Raw genomic sequence first — 7,714 nt, 5'->3', positions numbered from 1 at the left:
AACTGGGCAGATTTGGGGGAGCAGCAACAGAGCTCTGCCACAGAAACCCACGGAATTTCCCTCCTGCCAGCACACACCCACAGGTTTTTTACCTAATTGTTGTTTTTTTAAGTTCACTCTGCTATATAAAGAGTCAATAAACAGCAGCCAGGTTTTTCTTCTAAAACATCCCTTTACTCTGTAGGATGGAAGAAATCTTCTAGGAAGGAGATGTTTGCCATCATGTTGCTGTCCTGCTGTAACTGTGTTACTCACTCTCTACACCTTCTGTTAAATTGCACAGCACTTACTCCCAGAGATCCATAACTGCGATATCTCCCCCCTTTTCCCCAAAGCTATGAATTGGCTGAATTGCTCCAGGTTTTTCCTCTTCACATTCCAATTTTAAAAGTCCCGAAAAACACGGCATTCTGCTCTAAAAACAAGGGAAATTCCTATTCCACTTGGCCCCCTCTACTCCCTGAGCTAATTGGAGGACGTTATTAATGAACAATATTTCTTTCAAAGCTAATTATAATTTCCAGGCACTTGGCAATGGAGATGTCAGATGCAAAGGCAGGGAGCAGGTGAGCAGGTATCATTATTTTGTTGAGGAGGAATAAGGGGTAATAAAACCCAACATAAGAGACTCATAAATACAAAACACTCCAGAAGTTGCCAGCTATGTTGAGTCACCATAAATAATTCACTGATGCTGCTTTAAAAACATTATATTAAAGATATTATTGTGCAAAAGACACTAAGATGCTGTTCTCAGTGTGTTGCTCCTCTGCTGGAGCAGAAGGTTCAGAAAATTTGGGTTCTTCCAGTTCTATCTAAAGAACAAAGAATTATTGACTTTTGTGTCAATACATCACATAATTGATGGGGCTTTTTTGGAATAGTTTGTGAGAATTTGTCTAAATGCAAATGAATTGTACTGAAACACGACACTTTTAGTAATTAACTCTGTGTTAATTGACTCACAATTAAACTGCCACAAATGTCATAAATGTCAGTGTCATGTTGAAAAATATACACCTTGTATCTTTAATTAATTGTGTAATCACAGTTTTTATAACAATTTTAGTTCTATGCTCATCACAATGAGTCCTGGATCATCACCCAGAATTATTAATTGCTGTTAGGGGTAGAAGTATAAAATTCTAACCCTAACAGCAATTAACATTCAGCCAATCCATTTTAAATATTTAGACTTTCCAAAGGTGACCTTGGAAATGGAGTCTCTGGGATGTGCTCCTGAAACTCCCATCATTCTTCAAGGAAGGTGCAAAAGAAGCAACATTCCAGCTGTTCCTGTGTGTCTGCAGACTACAGTTATTATTCTCTTATGCTTATTTGAGCACTGAGTTAATTTTAATTAGTCTCTTGTGCCTAATTGCTCGAGAAAACACCTCCTAGTAACAAATGTTGCTCCTTGCTACTTAAAAGAAGCTGAATCACAACCCCATGTTGCATTCTGTAAATGTCTGTGTTATTGCTCATTAAGATAATATTTTTAAGTTAAGCTTTAAATTATGTGGTTCACCCTTTAAAGCTGAACAGAATTAAGTATTTGCTTTAAAAGGGAAAATTAAATAATTAAATAATTAAATAATAATTTATTGCTCTCGCTCTGACAGGCAAGACATCAATTTGATGTTGTTCAGTTTCTATTGCCATGGTTCTAAAAACGGCCTTCTCCTCCCAAAACAACAAATGAGTTTTGACTTCTCTTCATTAAATGCATTATTAATTCCTCCTCCTGGTTTCTTTTTCTTTTCCCTTCCTGCTCTCTGGTTCCCAAGTTTGATGATGTAAGGGTTTTCCCCTGTGGCTTTGCAGCTTCAGGGAATTTCTGTTCCCAAATCAGTATTATACCCCAAAATTCAATATTATTCCCCAATTCATCCTGACAAGTCCATGACCAGGAAATACTGGAGTTGCAAATATTCAAATGTGGAAATAACCACAGGTTGAGTGCTGGTTGTATTGTGTCCCCTACCTATAAGGACATTACGGTTGAAGATTTTGACTATTTGTTTGTGTAGTAAAAACCCAAATCAAACTAGCACACTTGATTTTCTCGCGCATTTTTTAAATCCCCTTGGCTTGAGGTGTAGCTGGAGGGAATCACTGTTTCTTTTGGAGTCGAGGTGTACTGTGATTAAACCAGACATTATTGAAAGACATCAGAATTGTACATCTTATTTGGGAAATTGAAGGTGGTACAATTGAGGAGGACATGAGAAGGTTAATGAGGGGCTGATGCTGTTGAGTCAGGGACAGAAAGAAAGACTCCAGTCTTCAGGTGAATCAGAAGGCTCCTTTTAATGAAAGTAGTGCATTTTTTATAATGTGACTCAATAAGGTGATTCTTGATTGGTCTCAAAGTAGAAAGATCTCACACTATTGACATACTATGAATAGCACACTATGGAGAACCATAACTATAAACAATGGTTACAGAAAGAGAGATAATAATTGTTTTAATTCTTTTCCTCTAAGATTCCCAGGCTCAGCCTGGGAGAAATTGTCTCTGTTCTTTCTTTGACTGAACTGAGAATATCCACAAGGGGCAAACAGGGCAGAGCCTGGACAGACAAAACTTTATGGCTTTAAGTGGGAACCTTCACTGTTTGAGAGGCACATTTGAAATCATATACAATAAGAAGTTTTGATAAATGGTATTTTACAAACAGGACTGAGGTTCTATCGTGCTGCATCATGCAAGGACAAAGAGTGTGTCTGGAGGAGGTTCAGGAGAGTCCTCAGCTGTCACCTCAGCCATGGAGATTTTTCTTTATCTACTCCAGACTTCTCTGTGTGTTCTGACCCTGGAACAAGCCTTTGCTTTTGCTTCCCTCTCAAATTGATTTAAGGTTGCCCTCATTCTCTCTAATGACTTTAAATCACTGGGTTTGATGTCTAGTTTATCTTCCCAAAATGTAACGCCTCTGACTGCATCAAATTCCCTCCTTAATCCCCTTGGCATCTCTGATCACTGAAGACTGGAATTAGATAAACTCTCCCAAGTAACTTCTGACATCTTTCAAGAGGCAAATGAATGCCATAAAAGATCTGTCATGCTTTCCTTGGTGTCAGAAGGGTTTTGCTATTAAAGATTAGGGAGGCTGGAGGTCACTCCAAATCACAATATTGCTCACTTTATAAGCCAATTTTATCCTGTAATCTTTTTGTATTTTGTATTCCAGTTGTTTCAGAGGAGTCTACAGCATTCATCAGTTCCTCATCTTTCAACCCCTTTGCCCACTGGAATGTAAGCACTGAGTGATTTGTTAAATGTCTCTAAAGTCAAGCCATTTATCTTTTTCACTGTATTTTATTGTCTCTGTTTCCCCTGACTTACAAACCTCCAGCACAACACTGAGTTCTGCTTGCTTTAGGAGCTGGTGCCTCACAACAGTGTGAAAAAATGTGTATTTTATGATTGGCTTTTTGCATATGCTTTTTTTTTGCAATAGTAAAATGAATATTATATATGTTATGTTAGAAAGTTATGCTGTATTAATTTCCTTAAGTAGTGTGTTAAATATAGTTTTAGGTTATAACATAATGCTAAAATAGAAACTATGCTATGTAAGATACTTTTATTAAAGAGATGAATGAGGTACTCGCACCAAGATAGCAGCCACAGGACACCTAAATCTTTCCGAGAAAAAGAATTTATTGCTTTCTTATCAGAAGACACTAACTTCTTCCTGCCTCCCTCATCACTGTCAGGATTAAGAGGAAGAAGTTGGCACTGACCAGACAGAATCCTTTGTTTGAATGGAATTTATGCATCATGTATGAGGTGTATGAATATACAACAGGCTATTGCTTTTAAGGGCTAATCCTCTGTTAATGTGTGTCCTTTTTCAGGCTTATTTTGCACAGAAAGAGGTACCCAGGCTGTCCATAAGTCTTTGTTTTGTCCATAAGTCAACTTGTATTGTCCTAATCCTAATTGTCCAAATTTTTATTACTCTAATTCTTTTACTATTTTTATAACCATTTTATTGCTATTAAACTTTTAAAATTTTAAAAACAAGTGATTGGCGTTTTTCACAATGGGATCCTGAAGAAAGAAATCCTTGGGTAGTAAAACCTCTCTATTAAAATACTATTTTTTAAAAAAAGGGAAAAAAAGGAAAAATGTAGAGGCCAAAACACAGTTTCAAGGAGCAAAAGATTATTGTTGATTGTGAAATACAAAGCTATGTTTTGTGTCAGGTACATACAGACAACATGTGTATTTGTGATTGTGATATGTGTGGAAATTGACCATGGGACAGTTATAAAGACGAATTCTAATAAAGAACTGAGGAAGTAAAGCATGGAAGAAGGCCTTTGAACATATCCTTTGTTCGTAATGAACCTTTATAAGTCTTAAGTTGATTTAGGAGCATTTGATTTAAAGCTTTAAGGATGTTGCTGTTTGACAGGAACTTTCTGCTTCTAGCTAAGCCTTAAAGACTTTTGCAATAATAACCCTTTGAAGTATAATTTTAGAATATTGCTTGTAGTAGGGATCTTTGAAACTATAGATTTAGAATATATAGAAAGGAAACATGCTTATCTCTATGCCTTAACAAAACAGTGAAAAGCAGCTTGAGAAAGGAAGATGAACATCAACTCAAGAACTAATAGTTTCGACCAAGGGAAGATGGACATCACTGTTATGAGATTTATAGTCAATTAAAAGGTGGACCCACATCTGGAATCTGGACCTCAGCAGCTGGGAGACTTCTTTCTTCTTTCAGAAGCTGGACTCCCACCATCTGGGGATACTCCTTTCTGGGATACATCCTGAGAAAAACTAAATCACAATGTGTATAGAATTGTGGTGTAAAAATTGAGAATAGAAACTGCTGAGAAAGCTTATGAGTACCCCTATAAATACCTGGAAGCCTCAGTGTGCAGTTGGAGGGAAAATTTCCCCCACAGTACCCTGCGCTGTATTGCTCATACTTTACCATATTAATTAATAAATTGATTGCTGCTTGAATATTGGCCTAGTCAAGCTTCTCATTTATAACACTGATTATTTCTCAGACTTAACACTGAGCTTTCCAAGCCCAAATCCTCATTTATATAATGCAAGCCTCAAAACTGGAAGAAGAGCATTACTTTTAAATTCCCAAAGCCCACATTTGGCAGACCAAAGAGTTGATCTGAGGTCCAAACCCACTGTCTAAAACCACACTCTTAATCTCCAAGGCTTATGATTTTAAAGCTCAAAGCCTCATTTAAAGGGCCCTGAGCATAATTTTTCAAAAGTCTGGTCTGAAATAGTGGTGGGACTGTGATGTCACACAGAGCCTGTGACACAGCAGGACAAGAGGGGTCTCAGGGAGGTGGGTTCTGCTCTCTGGAGAGAGCCCTGAGGGTGAACATCCTCACCACTGAGGGCATGGCTGTTGTCAGCGGTGTGAGCCCAACCCAGATGGATTTCTGGGGTGGGATGGAGTTCATGTTCACGATGCCCAACATCACCCCCACAGGCAGAGGCAGGAGCATTGCTGTAGCTGCCCTCTCAGGGATGTGGGGAAAAGAATCAGCACTGACCCCTGTGGAGCTGGGGATAGCAGTGACACACACGCCAGGGGTGCTGGAAGGCTGAGAGTCACCAGAAACACAGCATAACCTGGTATTTCCTTGTTTTCCAGAGCGAAAGGCTGTCTGGGATGCAGTGGCCAGCAACATCCAACAACAGCTGTTACTGCACAAGGTGGGGTAACACCCTGGGACAATACCGATGTCCTTCTTTGCCCACCCAGAAGAGCAGTGAGGAGTTCCCATGGCCCTCCTCATGGATGATGGCCTGCAGTCCCTCTTGCCCTCCTCAGAATGCAGGAAGCTTGCCCCAAATTCCCCTGCTGAGGGACAAATGGAGCTTGGGCAAGAGTGGTATCACCTCTGGGAGGTGGCATTGTACCATGGGGCTGGATGTTGCTGTTTGACAGGAACTTTCTGCTTCTAGCTAAGCCTTAAAGACTTTTGCAATAATAACCCTTTGAAGTATAATTTTAGAATATTGCTTGTAGTAGGGATCTTTGAAACTATAGATTTAGAATATATAGAAAGGAAACATGCTTATCTCTATGCCTTAACAAAACAGTGAAAAGCAGCTTGAGAAAGGAAGATGAACATCAACTCAAGAACTAATAGTTTCGACCAAGGGAAGATGGACATCACTGTTATGAGATTTATAGTCAATTAAAAGGTGGACCCACATCTGGAATCTGGACCTCAGCAGCTGGGAGACTTCTTTCTTCTTTCAGAAGCTGGACTCCCACCATCTGGGGATACTCCTTTCTGGGATACATCCTGAGAAAAACTAAATCACAATGTGTATAGAATTGTGGTGTAAAAATTGAGAATAGAAACTGCTGAGAAAGCTTATGAGTACCCCTATAAATACCTGGAAGCCTCAGTGTGCAGTTGGAGGGAAAATTTCCCCCACAGTACCCTGCGCTGTATTGCTCATACTTTACCATATTAATTAATAAATTGATTGCTGCTTGAATATTGGCCTAGTCAAGCTTCTCATTTATAACACTGATTATTTCTCAGACTTAACACTGAGCTTTCCAAGCCCAAATCCTCATTTATATAATGCAAGCCTCAAAACTGGAAGAAGAGCATTACTTTTAAATTCCCAAAGCCCACATTTGGCAGACCAAAGAGTTGATCTGAGGTCCAAACCCACTGTCTAAAACCACACTCTTAATCTCCAAGGCTTATGATTTTAAAGCTCAAAGCCTCATTTAAAGGGCCCTGAGCATAATTTTTCAAAAGTCTGGTCTGAAATAGTGGTGGGACTGTGATGTCACACAGAGCCTGTGACACAGCAGGACAAGACGGGCCTCAGGGAGGTGGGTTCTGCTCTCTGGAGAGAGCCCTGAGGGCAAACATCCTCACCACTGAGGGCATGGCTGTTGACAGTGGTGTGAGCCCAACTCAGATGGATTTCTGGGGTGGGATGGAGTTCATGTTCACGATGCCCAACATCACCCCCACAGGCAGAGGCAGGAGCATTGCTGTAGCTGCCCTCTCAGGGATGTGGGGAAAAGAATCAGCACTGACCCCTGTGGAGCTGGGGATAGCAGTGACACACACGCCAGGGGTGCTGGAAGGCTGAGAGTCACCAGAAACACAGCATAACCTGGTATTTTCTTGTTTTCCAGAGCAAAGGGCTGTCTGGGTTGCAGTGGCCAGCAACATCCCACAACTGGAGGGAGACACTGACAAATCTTGTCCAATGTTCAGGGGTGGGAGTGCTGGGAAATCTGTCCAATACCAGAGGGAGACACTGACGAGTCTTGTCTTAGGGTTAGTTCTGTCCCTCCAGGTATTACTTTTCTCATGACTTTCTGGTTTACTTTTTGGCCAATTAAACACCCTGTTGTGATTGCTTTCGCTAAGTCATATACACCTATGCACAGGTTATTTCTCAGGAAATGATCACATAGTCCTTGGACTGCCCAGTGGATTAATTTATGTAGTTCTGTTAGCATTGTCCAGCAAGTGCTTTGTTTAAAAACAACCGTCCGTCTGATGTTAGCCACTCCCCTCGTTGCCATTGGTGTAAGGTTAAATCTTTTACAGCCTTTATTTATCGTTTTCACTAAATATGGGTTTTTCTCTTTCCTCTTACTCGAGTGAGGTTTCTGCTTTAAAAACATTAATGGGATCTCCTTGCGCCACCCTGGCCACCCAAGCTAGAAAT

Source organism: Onychostruthus taczanowskii, unplaced genomic scaffold (assembly GCF_017590055.1).
Source record: "Onychostruthus taczanowskii isolate IOZ18803 unplaced genomic scaffold, ASM1759005v1 scaffold84, whole genome shotgun sequence".
Taxonomy (NCBI): Eukaryota; Metazoa; Chordata; class Aves; order Passeriformes; family Passeridae; genus Onychostruthus; species Onychostruthus taczanowskii.
This window is presented reverse-complemented; position numbering follows the sequence as displayed.